At 42.0% G+C, this 26,963-nt stretch overlaps 1 long non-coding RNA gene across 1 annotated transcript; it reads left to right on the top strand.

The window, feature by feature from the left end:
• The first annotated feature begins 671 nt into the window (after positions 1–671).
• Positions 672–26,963, top strand: LOC139755767 (uncharacterized). Its single transcript, XR_011714157.1, has 3 exons — positions 672–792; positions 18,604–18,863; positions 25,073–26,963. It is a non-coding gene; the product is annotated as an uncharacterized lncRNA (long non-coding RNA).

The raw sequence follows: 26,963 nt of genomic DNA, 5'->3' as shown, positions 1-26,963 counted from the left end.
AAGGTGGATCACTTATTTTTCCACATCCGGATCACAAATGATGGTAATTGCTTTAACACACAGTATACTTTGTATACATGGTTCTTATTATTACTTCAGAAAATTATAAAAATAGTTTTATAACACTAACATATCTTGCATTGCATTGCTGCTTCATGCTATAAATATTTCATATTATCATAATACGCAATGGCTGTTTATTAGAATGTTTTATGAAGTCTTACCCTAGATATACTGTATTAAAAGGGGCATATAAGTTGAACAAGCAAATGATCACTGTTCAAATAACATCTTTTATTCATTTATGGTCTAGTAAAAGACTTTACTCGGCAGTCGCTCAACTAGACGTATTCATAAATTTTTTCTCAAGTACCAGACAACAGCCACGCTGAAAGTTAAGAAACGCTCGGGACGTTTCCGAGTTCGAAAATGTCCTACCGACAGAAATACATTCCTTTATGGCTTACAAGTATAAATGTAACAATTGTAATGCATTGTATATTAGCAGTCGAAAGAGAATATTCGTCGTAAAATTTTAAGCATTTTCAAGTTCTGTCTACTGAAAGTAGCCGGTCACTACCAAACCATCATGCTCAGCCAATGGGACACTGGTGTGTGTGTGTGTGTGTGTGTGTGTGTGATCCGCCCCTCACCTCACGGCGTTAGTCAGACAGTAGCGTCCCAGCCCAGACATGGGCCTGGTGACAGTGAATCACTAGGGGTATAGAAACTTAAACATACTCCTGGATACCAGAAGCTTTTTGCAGGGCTGCTCACTTGAATTCTGAATAGGTACGTGTCACCTCACATTACTGGAGGCTTATATATAACAGTTCTATAGATATAGTTTCATTTCATTGTTCTGCCAGAGCCCCCCAGTCGTTAGCTTTTCTGCTCCACACTAACAGACTGTACGTTGAAATATTTTCATGTCGTCATTGGACACAAAAGTTAGTGTCAGTAAACCAGCCGTTATTCCTGGTGTTACATATTTACTTCCCAATGACAGTGATAACAGACGTACCTTTGTACACACACACACACACACACATATGTATATATATGTATATATATATATATATATATATATATATATATATATATATATATATATATCATACAAACCTCCAACAGCCAGGATCGAACCTGGGACCCCTTGTGCAAGAGGCAGGCATGCTAACCGCTAGGCTAAGGGACTGTATAATAGGAAACATTTTTTTTTTTTTTTTTTTTTATACTTTGTCGCTGTCTCCCGCGTTTGCGAGGTAGCGCAAGGAAACAGACGAAAGAAATGGCCCAACCCCCCCCATACACATGTACATACACACGTCCACACACGGAAATATACATACCTACACAGCTTTCCATGGTTTACCCCGGACGCTTCACATGCCTTGATTCAATCCACTGACAGCACGTCAACCCCTGTATACCACATCGCTCCAATTCACTCTATTCCTTGCCCTCCTTTCACCCTCCTGCATGTTCAGGCCCCGATCACACAAAATCCTTTTCACTCCATCTTTCCACCTCCAATTTGGTCTCCCTCTTCTCCTCGTTCCCTCCACCTCCGACACATATATCCTCTTGGTCAATCTTTCCTCACTCATTCTCTCCATGTGCCCAAACCATTTCAAAACACCCTCTTCTGCTCTCTCAACCACGCTCTTTTTATTTCCACACATCTCTCTTACCCTTACGTTACTTACTCGATCAAACCACCTCACACCACACATTGTCCTCAAACATCTCATTTCCAGCACATCCATCCTCCTGCGCACAACTCTATCCATAGCCCACGCCTCGCAACCATACAACATTGTTGGAACTACTATTCCTTCAAACATACCCATTTTTGCTTTCCGGGATAATGTTCTCGACTTCCACACATTTTTCAAGGCTCCCAAAATTTTCGCCCCCTCCCCCACCCTATGATCCACTTCCGCTTCCATGGTTCCATCCGCTGACAGATCCACTCCCAGATATCTAAAACACTTCACTTCCTCCAGTTTTTCACCATTCAAACTCACCTCCCAATTGACTTGACCCTCAACCCTACTGTACCTAATAACCTTGCTCTTATTCACATTTACTCTTAACTTTCTTCTTCCACACACTTTACCAAACTCCGTCACCAGCTTCTGCAGTTTCTCACATGAATCCGCCACCAGCGCTGTATCATCAGCGAACAACAACTGACTCACTTCCCAAGCTCTCTCATCCCCAACAGACTTCATACTTGCCCCTCTTTCCAAGACTCTTGCATTTACCTCCCTAACAACCCCATCCATAAACAAATTAAACAACCATGGAGACATCACACACCCCTGCCGCAAACCTACATTCACTGAGAACCAATCACTTTCCTCTCTTCCTACACGTACACATGCCTTACATCCTCGATAAAAACTTTTCACTGCTTCTAACAACTTGCCTCCCACACCATATATTCTTAATACCTTCCACAGAGCATCTCTATCAACTCTATCATATGCCTTCTCCAGATCCATAAATGCTACATACAAATCCATTTGCTTTTCTAAGTATTTCTCACATACATTCTTCAAAGCAAACACCTGATCCACACATCCTCTACCACTTCTGAAACCACACTGCTCTTCCCCAATCTGATGCTCTGTACATGCCTTCACCCTCTCAATCAATACCCTCCCATATAATTTACCAGGAATACTCAACAAACTTATACCTCTGTAATTTGAGCACTCACTCTTATCCCCTTTGCCTTTGTACAATGGCACTATGCACGCATTCCGCCAATCCTCAGGCACCTCACCATGAGTCATACATACATTAAATAACCTTACCAACCAGTCAACAATACAGTCACCCCCTTTTTTAATAAATTCCACTGCAATACCATCCAAACCTGCTGCCTTGCCGGCTTTCATCTTCCGCAAAGCTTTTACTACCTCTTCTCTGTTTACCAAATCATTTTCCCTAACCCTCTCACTTTGCACACCACCTCGACCCAAACACCCTATATCTGCCACTCTGTCATCAGACACATTCAACAAACCTTCAAAATACTCATTCCATCTCCTTCTCACATCACCACTACTTGTTATCACCTCCCCATTTACGCCCTTCACTGAAGTTCCCATTTGCTCCCTTGTCTTACGCACCCTATTTACCTCCTTCCAGAACATCTTTTTATTCTCCCTAAAATTTACTGATAGTCTCTCACCCCAACTCTCATTTGCCCTTTTTTTCACCTCTTGCACCTTTCTCTTGACCTCCTGTCTCTTTCTTTTATACTTCTCCCACTCAATTGCATTTTTTCCCTGCAAAAATCGTCCAAATGCCTCTCTCTTCTCTTTCACTAATACTCTTACTTCTTCATCCCACCACTCACTACCCTTTCTAAACAGCCCACCTCCCACTCTTCTCATGCCACAAGCATCTTTTGCGCAATCCATCACTGATTCCCTAAATACATCCCATTCCTCCCCCACACCCCTTACTTCCATTGTTCTCACCTTTTTCCATTCTGTACACAGTTACTTCTTCACACAGGTCTCCTTCCCAAGCTCACTTACTCTCACCACCTTCTTCACCCCAACATTCACTCTTCTTTTCTGAAAACCCATACTAATCTTCACCTTAGCCTCCACAAGATAATGATCAGACATCCCTCCAGTTGCACCTCTCAGCACATTGACATCCAAAAGTCTCTCTTTCGCACGCCTGTCAATTAACACGTAATCCAATAACGCTCTCTGGCCATCTCTCCTACTTACATAAGTATACTTATGTATATCTCGCTTTTTAAACCAGGTATTCCCAATCATCAGTCCTTTTTCAGCACATAAATCTACAAGCTCTTCACCATTTCCATTTACAACACTGAACACCCCATGCATACCAATTATTCCCTCAACTGCCACATTACTCACCTTTGCATTCAAATCACCCATCACTATAACCCGGTCTCGTGCATCAAAACCGCTAACACACTCATTTAGCTGCTCCCAAAACACTTGCCTCTCATGATCTTTCTTCTCATGCCCAGGTGCATATGTACCAATAATCACCCACCTCTCTCCATCAACTTTCAATTTCACCCGTATTAATCGAGAATTTACTTTCTTACATTCTATCACATACTCCCACAACTCCTGTTTCAGGAGTATTGCTACTCCTTCCCTTGCTCTTGTCCTCTCACTAACCCCTGACTTCACTCCCCAGACATTTCCAAACCACTCTTCCCCTTTACCCTTGAGCTTCGTTTCACTCAGAGCCAAAACATCCAGGTTCCTTTCCTCAAACATACTACCTATCTCTCCTTTTTTCACATCTTGGTTACATCCACACACATTTAGGCACCCCACTCTGAGCCTTCGAGGAGGATGAGCACTCCCCGCGTGACTCCTTCTTCTGTTTCCCATTTTAGAAAGAAATAGGAAACATATATATATATATATTTCTTTCAAACTATTCGCCATTTCCCGCGTTAGCGAGGTAGCTTTAAGAACAGAGAACTGGGCCTTTGAGGGAATATCCTCACCTGGCCCCCTTCTCTGTTCTTCTTTTGGAAAATGAAAAAAAAAAAAATAATGAGAGGGGAGGATTTCCAGCCCCCCCGCTCCCTCCCCTTTTAGTCGCCTTCTACGACACGCAGGGAATACGTGGGAAGTATTCTTTCTCCCCTATCCCCAGGGATAATATATATATATATATATATATATATATATATATATATATATATATATATATATATATATATATATTGACGTATTGTCAGTGGAATGAACCAGGGTATGTGAAGCTGCCAGGGTAAACCATGGATGTCTGTGGGCCCTGGTTGTGGATAAGGAGCTGTGGTTTGTGCATTACGACAGATAAACAATGGATGGGAAGGAATACGGCCTTCCTTCGTTTGTTCCTGGCGCTACTTGCTAACGCAGGATACAGCGATATAGTATTGATAATACATATACCTGAAGTGTATACTTATTTTTTTCATACTATTCGCCATTTCCCTCTTTAGTGAAGTAGCGTTAAGAACAGAGGACTGAGCCTTTGAGGGAATATCCTCACTTGGCCCCCCCTTCTCTGTTCCTCTTTTAGAAAATTGAAAAAGAGAGGGAAGGATTTCCAGCCCCCCACTCCCTCCCCTTTTAGTCGCCTTCTATTCATTATACTTGATCACTATCTCCCGCGTTACCGAGGCAGCGCAAGGAAAACATACGAAAGAATGGCCCAATCCGCCCACATACATATGTATATACATAAACGCCCACATATGCACATATACATATATATACATAGACATATACATATATATACATGTACACATCCACACTTCCTGCCCTCATACGATCCCGTCGCCACCCCGCCACACATAAAAATGGCACCCCTTCCCCCCGCGCGCGAGCGAGGTAGTGCTAGGAAAAGACAAAAAAGGCCACATGCGTTCACACTCAGTCTCTAGCTGTCATGTGTAATGCACCGAAACCACAGCTCCCTTTCCACATCCAGACCCCACAAAACTCCATGGTTTACCCTAGACGCTTCACATGCCTAGGGTCAATCCATTGACAGCACGTCGACCCCGATATACCACATCGTTCCAATTCACTCTATTCTTGCACGCCTTTCACCCTCCTCTATGTTCAGGCTCCGATCGCTTAAAATCTTTTTCACTCCATCTTTCCACCTCCAGTCTGGTCTCCCACTTCTCCTCGTTCCCTCCACCTCTGACACGTATATCCTCTTTGTCAATCTTTCCTCACTCATTTTCTCCATGTGACCAAACCATTTCAATACACCCTCTTCTGCTCTCTCCACCACACTCTTTTTATTACCACACATCTCTCTTACCCTTTCATTACTTGCTCGATCAAACCACCTCACACCACATAGTGTACTCAAACATTTCATTTCCAGCACATCCACCCTCCTCCGCACAACCCTATCTATAGTTCACGCCTCGCAACCATATAACATTGTTGGAGCCACTGTTCCTTAAAACATACCCAATTTTGCTCTCCAAGATAACGTTCTCGCCTTCCACACATTCTTCAACGCTCCCAGAACCTTCGCCCCCTCCCCCACCCAGTGACTCACTTCCGCTTCCATGATTCCATCCACTGCTAAATCCACTTCCAGATATCTAAAACACTGCACTTCCTCCAGTTCTTCTCCATTCAAAATTACTCCCAGTTAACTTGTCCCTCATGTGCAGAGTGGAAAAAAGGTGGGAGCAAATGACGTAAAGGGAGTGAGGGAGGAATGGGATGTATTTAGGGAAGCAGTGATGGCCTGCGCAAAAGATGCTTGTGGCATGAGAAAGGTGGGAGGCGGGCAGATTAGAAAGGGTAGTGAGTGGTGGGATGAAGAAGTAAGATTGTTAGTGAAAGAGAAGAGAGAGGCGTTTGGACGATTTATGCCGTAAGTAGTGCGAATGAATGGGAGATGTATAAAAGAAAGGCAAGAGGTCAAGAGAAAGGTGCAAGAGGTAAAAAGAAGGCAAATTAGAGTTGGGTGTGAGAGAGTAACATTAAATTCTAGGGAGAATAAAAAGATGTTTTGGAAGAAGGTAAAGTGCGTAGGACAAGAAAACAAATGGGAACATCGGTGAAGGAGGCTAATGGGGAAGTAATAACAAGTAGTGGTGAAGTGAGAGGATGGACTGAGTATTTTAAAGGTTTGTTGAATGTGTTTGATGATAGAGTGGCAGATATGGGTATTTTGGTCGAGGTGGTGTGCGGAGTGAGAGGATCAGGGAGAATGGTTTGGTAAACAGAGAAGAGGCAGCGAAAGCTTTGCGAAAGATGAAAGCCAGTAAGGCGTGGGTTTGGATGGTATTGCAGTGGAATTTATCAAAAAAGAGCGTGATTGTGTTGTTGACTGGTTGGCAAGTGCCTAAGGAATGGCGGAATGCATGCATAGTGCCATTGTATAAAGGCAAAGGGGATAAAGGTGAGCGTTAAGATTACAGAGGTATAAGTTTGTTGAATATTCTTGGGAAACTACATGGGAGGGTATTGATTGTGAGGGTAAAGGTATGTGCAGAGCATCAGACTGGGGAAAAGCAGTGTAGTTTCAGAAGCGGTAGAGGATTCGTGGATAAGGTATTTGCTTTGAAGAATGTATGTGAGAAATACTTAGAAAAGCAGATGGATTTCTGTGTAACATTTATGGATCTGTAGAGGGCATATGATAGAGTTATGGGAAGTAAAAGACATGGAAACATATGTTTTAGTCAGCAGAAATCGTTTTGGCCAACTGAATATCATTATAAGGTCTGGTGTTACGAGTACAAGGTACAATAAGTCTATACTAAGTTGAGAGCAAGTGAATAAGAGTAAGACTGAAGGTAGATTGCCGAAAATATGAATGTGAGAAGAGGAAGAAAGAATGAATAAGATTTACCGAAGAAAGATATAAGGAGGGTCTGAGACAATCCAGACTGTTCGTCCTTATTACCATCCTCACTGTTGCTGCAGATATAGCGTGATAAAATGGGATCGTAAGGAGCTTAACAATGGCTTAACTGGATATCGCTGGTACTGCAGCTGTGAGAAGCTTCGAAAAGGCGGCTGGTGTAAAAATTGGCAGAGCGGAAGGAGAACTGCTGGAACGTCCAGGCTTTCCAGGCGACCAGATGATCTCACTGTAGGGAAATATGGCAGTTATTGCCATGATTCCTCTCTTCTACTTTGACCCTATCTTGTAATGACCCTACCATGACCCCACCGCTGCCATGATCTCTCCTCCCGTCTCAATAATTTCTACCAAGACGTGCTCTCTATCATAATCCTACTAATTCCATGACCAACCATCTGCATTGTTTCCACTTTGCTGTGAACTGTCTTATGATGATGACACTTCCACGAGACCATCATGAACCTCCGCCCCTCCTCTCTTTTCAAGATTCCCTGCTTGTTTCGATTTTCCTCCTACCAGGAGTCTACTTCCTATATGGCGCCTTACCTACCGTCCACTGTGGTGGTGACCTTCCCTCCTGCCATGATCCCCTGCCATAACTATCTGCTATGTCCCCACCATGGTGTGGTTGGGGATTCTCCTCAATGGCCGATTCATATTTTCACCTAACAGTATGTTGTCAGACGACCACAGTTCTCATATATATTGCTTGTGTGCCTTTATGTGTGTGTGTGTGTGTGTGTGTGTGTGTGTGTGTGTGCGCGCGCGCGCGCGTGGGTAGGTGGGTCGGTGGGATTGCATGTAAGTGCTTGTGCGCCTGCGTACGGACTTGCAAAAAGGATATATATATATATATATATATATATATATATATATATATATATATATATATATATATATATATATATTTTCTATTTTTCATTTTTTTGGCTTTGTCGCTGTCTCCCGCGTTAGCGAGGTAGCGCAAGAAAACATAAGAAAGAATGGCCCAACCCACCCACATACACATGTATATACATACACGTCCACACACGCAAATATACATACCTATCAATCTCAATGTATACATATATATACATATACAGACATATACATATATACACATGTACATAATTCATACTGTCTTTCTTTATTCATTTCCATCGCCACCTCGCCACACATGGAATAACAACCCCCTCCCCCCTCATGTGTGCGAGGTAGCGCTAGGAAAAGACAACAAAGGCCCATTCGTTCACACTCAGACTCTAGCTGTCATGTAATAATGCACCGAAACCACAGCTCCCTTTCCACATCCAGGCCCCACAGAACTTTCCATGGTTTACCCCAGACGCTTCACATGCCCTGGTTCAATCCATTGACAGCACGTCGACCCCGGTATACCACATCGTTACAATTCACTCTATTCCTTGCACGCCTTTCACCCTCCTGCATGTTCAGGCCCCGATCACTCAAAATATTTTTCACTCCATCTTTCCACCTCCAATTTGGTCTCCCACTTCTCCTCATTCCCTCCACCTCTGACACATATATCCTCTTGGTCAATCTTTCCTCACTCATTCTCTCCATGTGACCAAACCATTTCAAAACACCCTCTTCTGCTCTCTCAACCACACTCTTTTTATTACCACACATCTCTCTTACCCTGTTATTACTTACTCGATCAAACCACCTCACACCACATATTGTCCTCAAACATCTTATTTCCAGCACATCCACCCTCCTGCGCACAACTCTATCCATAGCCCACGCCTCGCAACCATACAACATTGTTGGAACCACTATTCCTTCAAACATACCCATTTTTGCTTTCCGAGATAATGATCTCGACTTCCACACATTCTTCAAGGCTCCCAGAATTTTCGCCCCCTCCCCCACCCTATGATTCACTTCCGCTTCCATGGTTCCATCCACTGCCAAATCCACCCCCAGATATCTAAAACACTTCACTTCCTCCAGTTTTTCTCCATTCAAACTTTCCTCCCAATTGACTTGACCCTCAACCCTACTGTACCTAATAACCTTACTCTTATTCACATTTACTCTCAACTTTCTTCTTTCACACACTTTACCAAACTCAGTCACCAGCTTCTGCAGATTCTCACATGAATCAGCCACCAGCGCTGTATCATCAGCGAACAACAACTAACTCACTTCCCAAGCTCTGTCATCCACAACAGACTTCATACTTGCCCCTCTTTCCAAAACTCTTGCATTCTCCTCCCTAACAACCCCATCCATAAACAAATTAAACAACCATGGAGACATCACACACCATTGCCGCAAACCTACATTCACTAAGAACCAATCACTTTCCTCTCTTCCCACTCGTACACATGCCTTACATCCTCGATAAAAACTTTTCACTGCTTCTAACAGCTGGCCTCCCACACCATATATCCTTAATACCTTCCACAGAGCATCTCTATCAGCTCTATCATGTGCCCTCTTTCTTTTCTAAGTATTTCTCACATACATTCCTCAAAGCAAACACCTGATCCACACATCCTCTACCACTTCTGAAACCACACTGCTCTTCCCAATCTGATGCTCTGTACATGCCTTCACCCTCTCAATCAATACCCTCCCATATAATTTTCCAGGAATACTCAACAAACTTATACCTTTATAATTTGAGCACTCTCTCTTATCCCCTTTGCCTTTGTACAATGGCACTATGCAAGCATTCCGCCAATCCTCAGGCACCTCACCATGAATCATACATACATTAAATAACCTTACCAACCAGTCAACAATATAGTCACCCAATTTTTTAATAAATTCCACTGCAATACCATCCAAACCCGCTGCCTTGCCGGCTTTCATCTTCCGCAAAGCTTTTACTACCTCTTCTGTATTTACCAAATCATTTTCCCTAACCCTCTCACTTTGCACACCACCTCGAACAAAACACCCTATGCCAGCCACTCTATCATGAAACACATTCAACAAATCTTCAAAATACTCACTCCATCTCCTTCTCACATCACCACTACTTGTTATCACCTCCCCATTAGCCCCTTCACTGAAATTTCCATTTGTTCCCTTGTCTTACGCACTTTATTTACCTCCTTCCAAAACATCTTTTTAATCTCCCTAAAATTAAATGATACTCTCTCACCCCAACTCTCATTTGCCCTCTTTTTCACCTCTTGCACCTTTCTCTTGACCTCCTGCCTCTTTCTTTTATACATCTCCCACTCATTTGCATTATTTCCCTGCAAAAATCGTCCAAATACCTCTCTCTTCTCTTTCACTAATAATCTTACCTCTTCATCCCACCGCTCACTACCCTTTCTAATCTGCCCATCTCCCGCCCTTCTCATGCCACAAGCATCTTTTGCGCAAGCCATCACTGCTTCCCTAAATACATCCCATTCCTCCCCCACTCCCCTTACCTCCTTTGTTCTCACCTTTTTCCATTCTGTATTCAGTCTCTCCTGGTACTTCCTCACACAAGTCTCCTTCCCAAGCTCACTTACTCTCACCACTCTCTTCACCCCAACATTCTCTCTTCTTCTCTGAAAACCTCTACAAATCTTCACCTTCGACTCTACAAGATAATGATCAGATATCCCTCCAGTTGCACCTCTCAGCACATTAACATCCAAAAGTCTCTCTTTCACGCGCCTATCAATTAACACGTAATCCAATAACGCTCTCTGGCCATCACTCCTACTTACATACGTATACTTATGTATATCTCTTATTTTAAACCAGGTATTCCCAATCACCAGTCCTTTTTCAACACATAAATCTGCAAACTCTTCACCATTTCCATTTACAACACTGAACACCCCATGTATACCAATTATTCCCTCAACTTCCACATTACTCACCTTAGCATTCAAATCACTCATCACTATAACCCGGTCTCGTGCATCAAAACCACTAACACACTCATTCAGCTGCTCCCAAAACACTTGCCTCTCATGATCTTTCTTCTCATACCCAGGTGCATATGCACCAATTATCACCCATCTCTCTCCATCAACTTTCAGTTTTACCCATATCAATCTAGAGTTTACTTTCTTACACTCTATCACATACTCCCACCACTCCTGTTTCAGGAGTAGTGCTACTCCTTCCCTTGCTCTTGTCCTCTCACTAACCCCTGTCTTTACTCCCAAGACATTCCCAAACCACTCTTCCCCTTTTCCCTTGAGCTCCGTTTCACTCAGAGCCAAAACATCCAGGTTCCTTTCCTCAAACATACTACCTATCTCTCCTTTTTCTCATCTTGGTTACATCCACACACATTTAGACACCCCAGTCTGAGCCTTCGAGGAGGATGAGCACTCCCCGCGTGACTCCTTCTTCTGTTTCCCCCTTTAGAAAGTTAAGATATAAGGAGGGGAGGGTTTCTAGCCCCCCGCTCCCGTCCCCTCTAGTCACCTTCTACAACACGTGAGGAATGCGTGGGAAGTATTCTTTGTCCCCTATCCCCAGATATATATATATATATATATATATATATAACATACAAAGCTCCATCAGCAGGATCGAACCTGGGACCCCTTGTGCAAGAGCCAGGTTCGATCCTAGCTGATGGAGCTTTGTATGTTCTATGAAGGTGCGCGTTCATATACACTTTATTCGTATACATATATATATATATATATATATATATATATATATATATATATATATATATATATATATATGTATATATGGTGTGGTTTTAGAAGTGGTAGAGGATGTGTGGATCAGGTGTTTGCTTTGAAGAATGTATGTGAGAAATACTTAGAAAAGCAAATGGATTTGTATGTAGCATTTATGGATCTGGAGAAGGCATATGATAGGGTTGATAGAGATGCTCTGTGGAAGGTATTAAGAATATATGGTGTGGGAGGCAAGTTGTTAGAAGCAGTGAAAAGTTTTTAATGAGGATGTAAGGCATGTGTACGAGTAGGAAGAGAGGAAAGTGATTGGTTCCCAGTGAATGTAGGTTTGCGGCATGGGTGTGTGATGTCTCCATGGTTGTTTAATTTGTTTATGGTTGGGGTTGTTAGGGAGGTGAATGCAAGAGTTTTGGAAAGAGGGGCAAGTATACAGTCTGTTGTGGATGAAAGAGCTTGGGAAGTGAGTCAGTTGTTGTTCGCTGATGATGCAGCGCTGGTGGCTGTTTCATGTGAGAAACTGCAGAAGCTGGTGACTGAATTTGGTAAAGTGTGTGAAAGAAGAAAGCTGAGGGTAAATGCGAATAATAGTAAGGTTATTAGGTACAGTAGGGTTGAGGTTCAAGTTGACTGGGGGGTAAGTTTGAATAGAGAAAAACTGGAGGAAGTGAAGTGTCTTAGATATCTGAGAGTGGATCTGACAGCGGATGGAACCATGGAAGCGGAAGTGAATCATAGGGTCGGGGAGGGGGCGAAAATTCTGGGAAGTCGAGAACATTATCTCGGAAAGCAAAAATGGGTATGTTTGAAGGAATAGTGGTTCCAACAATGTTATATGGTTGCGAGGCGTGGGCTATGGATAGAGTTGTGTGGAGGAGGGTGTGGTGTGAGGTGGTTTGATCGAGTAAGTAATGATAGGGTAAGAGAGATGTGCGGTAATAAAAATAGTGTGATTGAAAGAGCAGAAGAGGGTGTTTTGAAATGGTTTGGGCACATGGAGAGAATGAGTGAGGAAAGATTGACCAAGAGGATATATGTGTCAGAGGTGGAGGGAACGAGGAGAAGTGGGAGACCAAATTGGAGGTGGAAAGATGGAGTGAAAAAAATTTTGAGTGATCGGGGCATGAACATGCAGGAGGGTGAAAGGCATGCAAGGAATAGAGTGAATTGGGACAATGTGGTATACCGGGGTAGACGTGCTGTAAATGGATTGAACCAGGGCATGTGAAGCGTCTGGGGTAAACCGTGGAAAGTTCTGTGGAGCCTGGATGTGGAAAGGGAGCTGTGGTTTCGGTGCATTATTACATGACAGCTAGAGACTGAGTGTGAACGAATGTGGCCTTTGACTGAGTGTGAACGAATGTGGCCTTTGTTGTCGTTTCCTAGCGCTACCTCGCACACATGAGGGGGGAGGGGGTTGTTATTTCATGTGTGGCGAGGTGGCGATGGGAATGAATAACGGCAGACAGTATGAATTATGTCCGTGTATATATGTATATGTCTGTGTGTGTATATATATGTATAAGTTGAGATGTATAGATATGTATATTTGCGTGTGTGGACGTGTATGCATATACATGTTTATGTGGGTGGGTTGGGCCATTCTTTCGTCTGTTTCCTTTCACTACCTCGCTAACAGCGTCAAAGCAATATATATATATATATATATATATATATATATATATATATATATATATATATATATATATATATATATATATATATATATATATATATATATGTATATATATATATATATATATATATATATATATATATATATATATATACATATATATATGTATATATACATATATATATATTCCTATGAGTCCACGGGGAAAATGAAACACGAAAAGTTCACAAGTGCACTTTCGTGTAATAATCACATCATCAGGGGAGACACAAGAGAGAAATATAACAGTCAGTTGATATACATCGAAGAGACGAAGCTAGGACGCCATTTGGTAAACATGTGATTTATCTCTTGTGTCTCCCCTGATGATGTGATTATTACAAGAAAGTGCACTTGGGAACTTATCGTGTTTCATTTTCCCCGTGGACTCATAGGAATATCTTGATCACGTGCAAAATTGTGATCCTTTCCAATATATATATATATATATATATATATATATATATATATATATATATATATAAAATACTTAGTCGTTGTCTCCCGCGTTAGTGAGGTAGCGCAAGGAAACAGAGGAAAGAATGGCCCAACCCACCCACATACACATGTATATACAGAAACGCCCACACTCGCACATATACTTACCAATACATTTTAATATATATATATATATATATATATATATATATATATATATATATATATATATATATATATATATATATATACATAGACATATACATATATACACATGTACATATCCATACTTGCTGCCTTCATCCATTCTCGTCGCCACCCCGCCAACCCCCCCCCCCCTCCCCTCCCCCCGCGTGCGCGCGAGGTAGCGCTAGGAAAAAACAACATTCGTTCACACAGTCTGTAGCTGTCATGGGTAACGCACCGAAACCACAGCTCCCTTTCCACATCTAGACCCCACAAAACTTTCCATGGTTCACCCCAGACGCCCCACATGCCCTGGGTCAATCCACTGACAGCACATCGACCCCGGTACATCACATCGTTCCATTTCACTCTATTCCTTGCACGCCTTTCACCATCCTCTATGTTCAGGGCCCGATCGCTCAAAATCTTTTTCACTCCATCCTTCCACCTCCAATTTGGTCTCCCATTTCTCCCCGTTCCCTCTATATCTGACACGTATATCCTTTTTGTCAATCTGTCCTCACTCGTTCCCTCCGTATGACCAAACCATTTCAATACACCCTCTTGTGCTCTCTCAACCACACTCTTTTTATTACCACACATCTCTCTTGCCCTTTCATTACTTACTCGATCAAACCACATCACACCACACATTGTCCTTAAACATCTCACTTCCAACACATCCACCCTCCTCCGTAAAACCCTATCTATAGCTCACGCCTCGCAACCATATAACATTGTTGGAACCACTATTCCTTCCAACATAACCATTTTTCTTTTCAAGATAATGTTCTCGCCTTCCACACATTTTTCAACGCTCCCAGAACTTTCCATGGTTACATTCGCTGCCAAACCCACTCCCAGATATCTAAAACACTTCACATTCTCCAGTTTTTCTCCATTCAACTTTAACTCTCAGTTGACTTGTCCCTCAACCCTACTGTACCTAATAACCTTGCTCTTATTCACATATACTCTCAGCTTTCTTCTTTCACACACTTTACCAAACTCAGTCACCAGTTTCTGCAGTTTCTCACCCGAATCAGCCATCATCGGTGTACCATCAGCGAACAACTGATTCACTTCCCAAGCTCTCTCATTCACAACAGACTGCATACTTGCCTCTCACTCTAAAACTCTTGCATTCATCTCCCTAACAACCCCATCCATAAACAAATCAAACAACCATGGAGACATCACGCACCACTGCCGCAAACCGACATTCACTGAGAACCAATCACTTCCCTCTCTTCCTACTCGTACACATGCCTTACATCCTTGATATAAACTTTTCACTGCCTCCAGCTACTTGCCTCCCACACCATATATTCTTAAAACCTTCCACAGAGCATCTCAATCAACTCTATCATATGCCTTCTCCAGATACCTAAATGCTACGTACAAATCCATTTGTTTTTCTAAGTATTTCTCACATACATTCTTCAAAGCAAACATCTGATCAACACATCCTCTACCACTTCTGAAACGACATTGCTCTTCCCCAATCTGATGTTCTGTACATGCCTGGACCCTCTCAATCAGTACCCTCCCATATAATTTCCCAGAAATACTCAACAAACTTATACCTCTGTAATTTGAACACTCCCCTTTATTCCGTGTGCCTTTGTACAATGGCACTATGCATGCATTCCGCCAATCCGCAGGCAGTTCACTATGAGCCATACATACACTGAATATCCTCACAAACCAGTAAACAACACAGTCACCCCCTGTTTTAATAAATTCCACTGCAATACCATCCAAGCCCGCCGCCTTGCCGACTTTCATCTTCTGCAAAGCTTTCACTACCTCTTCTCTGTTTACCAAATCATTCTCCCAGACCCTCTCACTTCGGACACCACCTCGACCAAATCATCCTCTATCTGACACTCTTATCATCTAACACATTCAACAAACCTTCAAAATACTCACTCCATCTCCTTCTCACATCACCACTACTTGTTATTACCTCCTCATTAGCCCCCTTCACCGATGTTCCCATTTGTTCTCTTGTCTTACGTACTTTGTTTAACTCCTTCCAAAACATCCTTTTATTCTCCCTAAAAGTTAATGATACTCTCTCACCCCAATTCTCATTTGCCCTCTTTTTCACCTTTCTCTTGCACCTTTCTCTTGACCTCCTGCCTCTTTCTTTTATACATCTCCCAGTCATTTGCACTATTTCCCTGCAAAAAATCGTCCAAATGTCTCTCTTCTCTTTCACTAATAATCTTACTTCTTCATCTCACCACTCACTACCCTTTCTAATCTGTCCACCTCCCACGCTTCTCATGCCACAAGCATCTTTTGCGCAAGCCATCACTGCTTCCCTAAATACATCCCATTCCTCCCCCACTCTCCTTACGTTCCTTGTTCTCACCTTTTTCCGTTCTGCACTCAGTCTCTCCTGGTACTTCCTCACACAAGTCTCTTTCCCAAGCTCACTTACTCTCACCACTCTTTCGTTTTCAGAGCGTTTCTCTATCTCTGCGAGAAACTTACAAAAACTTGGAGCACACTGACCTGTCCATGTTGGTCACCTAAACCTTGTAACTTCAACTTCTGATCAGCAAGACTCTGCACTTGATTGCGACGCCATTACCTCTGTCAATAAGACAAAGCTTCTTGGGTATTAGGTCTTCATCTGCTCACTAATAGCTTGCCACCTGTTGACCAAGATTGTAAGTCCTGGCATGTAATATCTTGAGAATCAGACCCTATCAGCCATGTCATTATAAAGTGCCTTCTGGCTAGGAACATCTTGCTTCCTCATGTCTAAAATCTTGCTTCCTTATAAGTAAGACCTTGAGTCCAGGTCAGCGTAACGTGACCGTGAGGTCAAAGAGACCTTATTCTAGGGCAGCTGGATCTCATCCCGCAGTCAGTGCTATCCTAACCACAGGTCAGTAAAACGCTGCCTTTCCCTCGGCTGGAGGTTACCTCCAGCTAAGTGCAGCATACGTTCCCCATAGTCAATAGGATTTTACCTGTATGTAATTGGAGTGTCAGCTCCTAGAATGTCTGTAATTGATATAATTCTGCATCTTGATTAGTCGAAGCTTGAATCTTGCCCGGTAAAACTTTACCTTTAGATGAGGGAAAGACCCTACATCCTGGTCTAAAAGACCTTATTTCTAGATCACTAGGAGATAACCTCTAAGCTTGCGAAGGATCCAATTCCTAGTTAGTAAAATCATATGTTCAGGAAGATTTGATATCGCTTGCATATCATAAGTACTTTGCTTATTTATGAGTCGGAGAGCATTGCCTATCAGTCGTTATGATCTTGGCCCTCGACGTTTATGGAATATAAGAAAGCCATCACCCTGCACCAGTCATCTCGAAAATGGCACCACAGTTCACAAGCTCCGTCAACCCGACAGACCTCGCCAGGTCTACGACAGTGAACGCTGCTTGAAGTGTTTTCCTGACAAAATTTTTTACAAAACAGACCGTCCAACAGTACTTATGTTCTGCGGTGGAAATGTAAGTGAGCATCCGCTCAGTGAGGTACATGATGATCTGCTCTTAAGAATATTTAAGGAATCACAGTGTTGATGGTTATGGAATCTCCTCACCTTCTGCTTCCAGTGGTGGTCATGACTACTGTTGTATCAACACGAATAAAAATATTTTCGTTGATGCAGAGGGAGAATATCCTGTCCTTTCCATCCACGCAAGAATCTGAAAATAAATTTACGGTCCAAGTTTTCTTCAGGGGTCATAGAGCGGACCACCTTGGCCGGAGGTCGTCCTTCTTTCATCATTTTCTTCTGCTTCTCCTCCCGCTCTTCTCAGCATAGTTTCTCAGAGGCAGGGATAATCCGTCCTCAGCTTTCTTCTTCCTTCTCGGATTATATTCTCCCTCGTTATGCGGTATGAAAATTATGCGAACTTGATTTCGGTCATGTGTAAGAATAGTCTCATATTTCATGCTTTATGTTGACCTTATTGCTTCCTCTTGCACACCTCGTATCATATTTCCGCTTGTCCCAGAATTTTTCTTTTTATGAAACTATTGTGTTATGAAGTATGATGCCTCAATGTGGAATATTAAAACCGAATAGTATATTTTACAAACTTCTTCCTCAGCTGCCATCTACTGTGCTATCACTCCACTCCAGTACACTTGGTGGGGACCTGCGGTATGGCTACTTACTACCCACTCCACGATAAACATGCAACTAATTTGGTTCTCCACAACTTTTTAGTACACGTGGAGTACAGTGCTGTTGTGACTTCTCTGTATGTCTAATTTTCCTCCTTTCCACAACACAGAAATGCAACAGGAAAAGATGGAGAAAAGGTGATGCAAGATCATCCTGGGTCCCATTTACACCACCTATCAAGAGGCGCTCAGCACACTAGGTACTCTCAGCTCTCTCCAGCCATCAGTTAGACTTCAGTCGGCAAATACTAGGATGCTACGCATCATTTTCAACATCGTCACTTCTACCATCTGAGATCCATTGTCTACGGGTACCAGTTCCTCAACCAATACAGACATACCTTGACAACGTTGAGCAGAAGACTCATAGGTAAGGCTCTGCGTTGTTTGTACTCCTCGTCGTTGAACACGAATACCCCAAGTCTGACACAAAAAGACACTAGTTTCAAATAGGCTGTTTCTGATGTTGGTAGTTCCTCATCCACACTGCTATCTACTGCCTTACTGACAGTTTGTATGGCCTCCTCCAACAAACGTTGGTAAATAAGTTGTAACATCAAAGTTCGGCAATGTATTCTTGTCAGGGTCAATGTTTTTCATCTTCTCAATTAAATCTGTTTTTACATGTGTTCACCACTGATGGTTCCTAAAGCGTTAAACAGTGATCTGGTTAACCTGTAGGCCAACTATGCGGTGCATTTCATATGCCGATTGTTGTGGAAGTCATTGTTATACCTGACTTATGAACTTTCGTGAGGCTTCTCATTATTGGTGGGTTGGGGAGGGGGTTCTTCGAAAGACTTTGTTGATTTCTTTCCCATCTTTGATCTGTTTAGTATTTTTCTCATTCCTTTCGAACTTTGTTGCTTTGTTGTTCGCATACCCCACATGTTTCTCTTCAAGGAATGTTACCTCATCATTGAGCGAGTCCATCATTTCATCAACAAAATCAATACTGTTCATCATAACTACTCCAACACCCTTGTCCACCTGTGTTGACTGTCAGTATGGCCTGGTCTTCACAACCACTTGGGCTTTTTCATTCCGTTCGGGAAATGCAGTTAGTCATTGGCCAAGTCCATGCAACATGCTTATAATGCTTGCGTGATCTTTTTGTCGGCGTCATAATCCTTATACTTGTAATTCCTGGTCACAGGTTCAACATGATTCTTTCTGTCTTCCTACTTCCAGTCTGTAACGCTAGCAATGACGACTCTACTACTGTTTCTGTTTCGTTAAAGAGTTTATATCATATTCCTACGTCTTCCTACCCACGGGTTTTACATACATGCACTGATTTTCGTTGCAGTTTCTCCTTCTGTGGATTGCAATTTCTTTCCAGTTTATTGATTAAACGGTGGGACAACGCTGCATAGCTCGTGTCATCCATTAATTTGTTCACTTTGCTTGATGCAAGCAACCCTCCCCTAAACTGTCTCAGAATGGCTTCCCACTGTTTCGGAGGTGACCTGGTAGCAGCTATCTTGGTTGCATTTGTTCGTCTAAGCAATATTGTAGGAATATCCAGCCATTCAAGTAACTTATGATCTTATTTCTTATGTAGTTATCTTTTCCATGTGTGAATCGAACAAACAAAATCTACAAGTTAAAGGATGATACACGCAATATACCGTTGTCTCAACGATAGATCAATAAATTGAAATAAAAGCAGTACGCAGAAACAGTGAGCGGAAAGAAGTGGGAAGGTCGGACATGGTGTCGACGAAACAGCTGTGGCAGAAACATTGAAAGAAGCATTATCGCTAAGTTGAAAATATGATGGGAAGTGGAGAGCATAAACGGACGCTCGTGTCGTGTGTATGTGTGTGTGTGTGTGTGTGTGTGTGTGTGTGTGTGTGTGTGATTGCTATTTGCATGTTATGAGGAAGGAGTTTTACACTTCTGTTAACCTTTCATATGTGTAAAATGTTTTCATTCATGTACACACACACACACACTCACACAAGCTTAAGCCAGAGGTGTTTGCTTGTGTTTATAACTCTGTGAGCGTCTTTGTACTTAGGCATAAATCTTGTGTTCATACTTGTCCAGAGAAGTCCCTTTAATGACCCTCACATGAATTATTTATTTGAAAGGCCGTCAAATTGCTGATTATATACATTTATCGAGAGTTACAGGAAGAAAATTAGCTATATAGTGACATATGAGGCACGCATTCAATTTATGATGTCTTACCTCTAGCTTTTACTCTGACGAAGGACAATGATGAATTATAATTATTCCTTTACACAAAACCTCTCATACAGAACTTGATGGGGAATCGAAGACTTTGTTAAACAGGGCGGTAGTTCCCCTTCACTTAGAGGGCGAGCTAGTCCTGGACGCTGGTATCGAGGCAACACTATATGTCATCAGTACACCAGACCCCAGAGCAAGCTGCTCTTGTTAGATCATTTAGGATACATTGTAAGTTTTTTTCTGCCGTGCAAATGATTTGGAAAATTTCATATAGGAATCACTTGCCTATCATAAACAACCGCATAGCTAACAGCAAGTATTATGATTATGTTGAAGTGAACATGTGAACTCACATTATCATATGGATCGAACATTCTTTTGTAACTGTTAATGGTCTTTTTCTTTCCATTCTGTAACTCTTTGTCTATTTGTTACGAAATTTAGAAAGTATGTCTATGACAAATAAACTTATTCGTTGGAGAGAGAGAGAGAGAGAGAGAGAGAGAGAGAGAGAGAGAGAGAGAGAGAGAGAGAGAGAGAGAGAGAGAGAGAGAAGATTTTCAAGGGAAGCTGTTGCCAAAAGCAGTATCTTCCCAGCTAAGTTGCATCCCTTCCCACAGTATCACCTGAGACCGCAGGCCTGGATGAGCCTGCGTCAGATTGCAGTCGATCACGCCTTCTTGAGTTCTTTATGAAGAATATTTTAGTTTCCGCTTTACATAGGTCGACACGACGAAACCTGTAGCCTTGAGGCCGGAACGCTTCCTTCATGCAGTAGACAAGAGGTTGACGATGTTCAGACCTACGACTCCTTCCATAGTATTGGCTACAAGTTTTGCCCTGGCCTCATCCTAGGATCATTTCTTGTGTTGCTTCAGTGTTGTTGTTACAGAGATCGTGGAGCGGAGTGTGACTTCACGTTAGGTTCTTCTTGTTTCTCCTAAATAGCGTCAATCACGTAGCATCGTTCACTGTCGGCTGCTTAGAACTGCATCTTTGTATAAGTTTGCATGTGTGGGTAAGATTCATCTTGGAGTCTTATGAATGCAGCAAAATCAAAGGTCTACTTTCAGAATTATGAACAAATCTGTTTTACTTCAAATCTTTATTCCAAAGCTATAAACATTGTCATTACAAGTTTCTGTTCAGTCTCTCCCTCGGTGAACATATACATTGGGAAAGACTAATGTTGGGAAATAGTATACGTCTAATAACTTGTTTAAATGCTGTTCATAGTTTATGATACCTGTGTGATTGCAAAAGGGTCTGCGGAAGTTCATAATTTTGTCTCAGTCATGTAAAATGTACATGTTTAGATGAAGCTATTTCAACCTGATAACGCGTTTCTCTTCGGATTTTCTAACTGGTACTAAATGGTTATTCATTTATATAATGTTAACAGGTCACGCTGCCCAGAAGTTCCTATTTTTCAATTGCAGATTTGATTCTTCTCCAGTGTGATAGGAACGTTAGATCCACTTTTATTAACGACTTTTTTTCAAATACATTAAAGTGTTTTTGGAAGAACATCCTTGAAGAATAATGTTCTTGATCAGGCCATCAGTAACTAGACAGCTGACATATTCCATCGCAGAAAATTTCTGTCTGTAAAGTGTATCGATCAGTCAGATTTCTCTGAGACCCCGCAGTGAGTTGCTGTGCTCTCTTTACACCCATTCAGACTTCTGCGACGTCACATTTTAGTGTGAACGTATACCGTCTTTGTAAACTTGTGACGTCATGGCACATTTCGTAGAAGAATTTCTCCGCTGATATCTTGACAAGAGTGTTTACAAATGAGGAGGTGGTTGCTGCATTTGTTTTCACTTATCTGAGGAAGAGCTTAGGACAGGTGATAATGATGTTTGGAGCAAGAATTTTTCCATAAGATTAGGCGAAATGATACGTAACACTGCGTGAGATGCGTGAGAATCATGCGTGAGATGGACACACGTGCGCTCTGAATCTGGACCATCCTAATGGAAAATCCCGCCGCAAATTCTGCCCAGATAATGTAAATGCTTGAAGATATATAAAATGAGCCGACCATTTTACCAGAAAGAAGTCTCGGATAGGAGAAACAGGCATCATCGGTACGAGAGAACGACGGTTTAGGTCAAATCTACTCTAAATGCGGCATGTCTTACATGAAGTGGTTGCGTTGTGAATATCCTGAACTGACAACGCAGAGCGTCATCCAGGGACATCATACAGCCGCCCCTAGAAACACCTTACACACACCGTCATCACACCCCACCTTACCACTGGCACCTTCCTCACCTTATCACTTACACAATTTCACTTTGATCTTTTCACACACCGCACGTCACGACTTACACACATTACCTTATGTACTTTAAGAATTGTAATCTTCATCATTCTTGAGGATACTACCAAACTGTGTGCCAGTTTGTCCCCAGATTCACTTTCTTTTATTTCTTATCTTTATTTTCAGTTATATAGTGTTTTCCCCTGAACAATTTTTCATTCATGTTTCTTCGCCATATTTTGTGAACTGATATGATTGTTAAGTTTCTGTAAATATCAGATTACAGGAAGATTAGCGAAAGAACAAACTTGTACAAGGGAAGTCAATATGAAATGGTGGAAAAGCCAATTTGCGGTCTATTTGATAATATCTACATAGGACAGGAGAGAAATTGAAAAAAGAAAACAAGTGCAGATATTTAACAGAGAGAGAGAGAGAGAGAGAGAGAGAGAGAGAGAGAGAGAGAATAAGTCAGGACTTGATAACTGTTGGTGTGGAGAACATGAGAGTAATAGGAGGAGCGGAAGACTCTGGAAGCATTTGGCTCCACAGGAATGTTTTTATAACTCACCTTCGGTTATTAAGTCCTCTGCGTATAATCATACGGTTATTAATTCCTCTGCGTATAATCATACGGTTATTAAGTCCTCTACGTATAATCATACGGTTATTACGTCCTCTGCGTATAATCATACGATTATTAAGTCCTCTGTGTATAATCATACGGTTGTTGTGACGGTAAAATGTATTACGAAGGTAAACTGTATACTAGAAGGTAATAAGACAATTACGCACTTGACTACCCTTGCGTCGTAATTATTCAGAAAGTCTTAAGATTATGGATTTCTGGCACCTGTCTAATATGCGTACACAGACGTTATGAAAAAGTGCCCGCATTTTTACATGCATGTCACGGTGGGCTGGGTTGCAGTTGTGCCTTTCATTCATAATATGGTTGATAGATGGTTGTTTGTGCTTAGGGACTATCGGTTACCAGGATTATTAAGACCATCAACGTTAAGCTGTATCCACCAGCCGGAAAATCTATTACACCTTCTTCAGGTGTTAATTATATTTCTGAGACTTCATACACTCTCATTCTCTTTATGGCCCATGTTTTCATTACTGATGATGATGATGATGTATAATGTTCACTGATTTTGTTGTAGTGAGCTTGCTGATGATATTTTACAATGCTTGCTAATGATGTTTTATAATGTTTAATGATGACGTCTTGTAGTTCTTACTGTTTTCTAATGTTTGGTAATGCTTAGTATATTGTTTGTAATGCTTTAGGATATTTTGTAGCGCTTACAGTTAGTTTAAGATGTTTACTGATGATGTCGTATGCGATATACTTGTACTGTTTGACTCTGACTAATCTTCTTGCATAATACTTGTTTTATACTATACTTTTGAAGCTTTCTCGAGTAGTTGTGTTCAGACAGCAAAGTAACCTAACCAGACCCATGTGGTTTAGATCAGTAGTTTGTATTTAACAGCAATAGTGAAAGTCGGGATAATAGCATTTCTGATAGTACTTATTCAAATTGTGATGTTACAATATCACAAGAGTATTATTTGTAGAGTTGTTTAACGAAGGAAAATATCAGCTGTCTAGTTACTGCTGATCTGATAAAGAAAATTATTCTTCAAGGATGTTTTTAAATACTGTAATGTATTTCAAAACAATTGGCTGATAATACTGGCTCTGCCATTCCTATTACTATTACACTGTAGAAGCATCAGATCTTTACGGAAGACATAAAGAGGAGAATAAAACAAGTACACAAGTTCTGGTTTATTGTAAAAATATCTTCACAAATTTATCGAGATGTACAAAAACTCCATATAATTTTATAGTTCGGTTTACACCATTTTAAGCTATTATGACTGCTACCACTTTTCTTTGGTATCACAAAGTGAGTTTTCTCTATTTTCTGAGTTCGTAAGGTAGATGTAGTGTAGCAATGAAGTGATTTGTCTTAAACATATATACACTAATGAAACACTTACAAACAATGAATAGATGTCCAAAGCTTTACAATATCAACAATTTGTAATGCACCAATGGGCAAAGACTAACGTAATTTTCTTTGCCTTTATTCTAGCAAATATGTGACTATGGGATCCTGGCTACGGGAGAAGTTATATGCTCACAGGAGGTCATGTGGTGATGGGTGTTGCACCGAGGGAACCAAAGTGTCTGTTGTGTCAGGACTGAAGGAAGAGTCAAGCCCTCGAGCCGCACTCCGAGATCGCTCTCGTCACCACTGTTCACGTTCAGTAAGAAAGATTCATGAATATGTGAGTTCTCTCTTGTCACATTGCATCACAGCTTAGAAGTTTCACCAAATATGCATTCCATTTGATAGGCATCCCTTTTTAAGTCACAATTTTAACGGGTCTTCAGAACGATGATCCCTTCTTCCCACTTCATATCTTTTCACACACCATCGTGGTATACGTTTATTTGGAAGAGTCACTGTCCATTGCATGTGTTAACGTGTGGTGGCAGACCTTTATAACAGGACAACAGTCTGTGTTCCTTCACGTATCAAATGGATAATACAAAAACCTGTATGTAAATAACGGATGGAAGAAACCAGCAGCACTGACACCCTCGCCCAGTTTGTGACAGTTCCTAGTCATGACACATAGACGGAGTGGTGGCCCAGCGTAGGTGGAGCAGGATGGTGAAAGGAAGAAAAGGACGGAAGGAAAAAATTATGTAAAGTCTGGAGGATGATGAAGGAAGAGGGAGCAAGAAACGATTGTAGAAAGATGTGTTAAGAACTTAACAGTGAATAGAGTGAAAAAGAAAATTTAAATCACATATATTTTGCTAAATTGTACGACAGATGGTTCATAGTATAAGACGCTGATGGAATGACTGGCTGTGTAAGCCAAGTCACGAGTGGTGCTGGCGGATAATACGCGGGAGATGGGCCCTACAGGTTTACATATCTGAATATTAAATAACACTGACCACAGGAAGACAATCCGAAATCATGATATTCCTGATGACTATCTTTTAGCAGTATATTCAGTCGCTTCATAAATCAGTTTAATCAGCAGTTACATTCAAGTCCACTGTCATCCATACTAAGTGAACTTTTACAAAGTTGGAGGAAGTTATGGTTCAATTATTTTCTTCATCCACAAACATCTGAGAGCTATCACTAGGTACATCTGTGTACGTGGCCACACCCATATCATGCATTCAGGAACATTTAATTGCTGCCGTTTTGTCTCTGAGGATGTATGGCTGCAGAAGTCTTCTGTCACTGGAAGATCCAGGATACAGATGCAAGAACCTTGTGTAAACATTCTCCTTTTACCTTTAAATCACTTGAGGTAACTCAGCTAATGAATTATGTAATAAGTCAACTCAAATCTCCATAACAAGGAGTAGGAAACACCACAGCTCCCATTCCTAACAGCAAGGTACACCACAGTCACCACACCCTGCAGCAACACACACCACGCCCTGCAGCAAGGCACACCACAGTCACCATACCCTGCAGCAACACACACCACACCCTGCAGCAAGGCACACCACAGTCACCATACCCTGCAGCAGGGCACACCACAGTCACCATACCCTGCAGCAAGGCACACCACAGTCAACACACCCTGCAGCAGGGCACACCACAGTCACCACACCCTGCAGCAACACACACCACACCCTGCAGCAAGGCACACCACAGTCACCATACCCTGCAGCAGGGTACACCACAGTCAACACACCCTGCAGCAGGGCACACCACAGTCACCACACCCTGCATCAACACACACCACGCCCTGCAGCAAGGCACACCACAGTCACCACGCCCTGCAGCAGGGTACACCACAGTCAACACACCCTGCAGCAGGGCACACCACAGTCACCACACCCTGCAGCAACACACACCACACCCTGCAGCAAGGCACACCACAGTCACCATACCCTGCAGCAGGGTACACCACAGTCAACACACCCTGCAGAAGGGCACACCACAG

Source organism: Panulirus ornatus, chromosome 20, assembly GCF_036320965.1.
Source record: "Panulirus ornatus isolate Po-2019 chromosome 20, ASM3632096v1, whole genome shotgun sequence".
In the NCBI taxonomy this organism is placed as follows: domain Eukaryota; kingdom Metazoa; phylum Arthropoda; class Malacostraca; order Decapoda; family Palinuridae; genus Panulirus; species Panulirus ornatus.
Note: the sequence above shows the minus strand (reverse complement) of the source record. Positions and strands in the feature narration are given on the sequence as shown.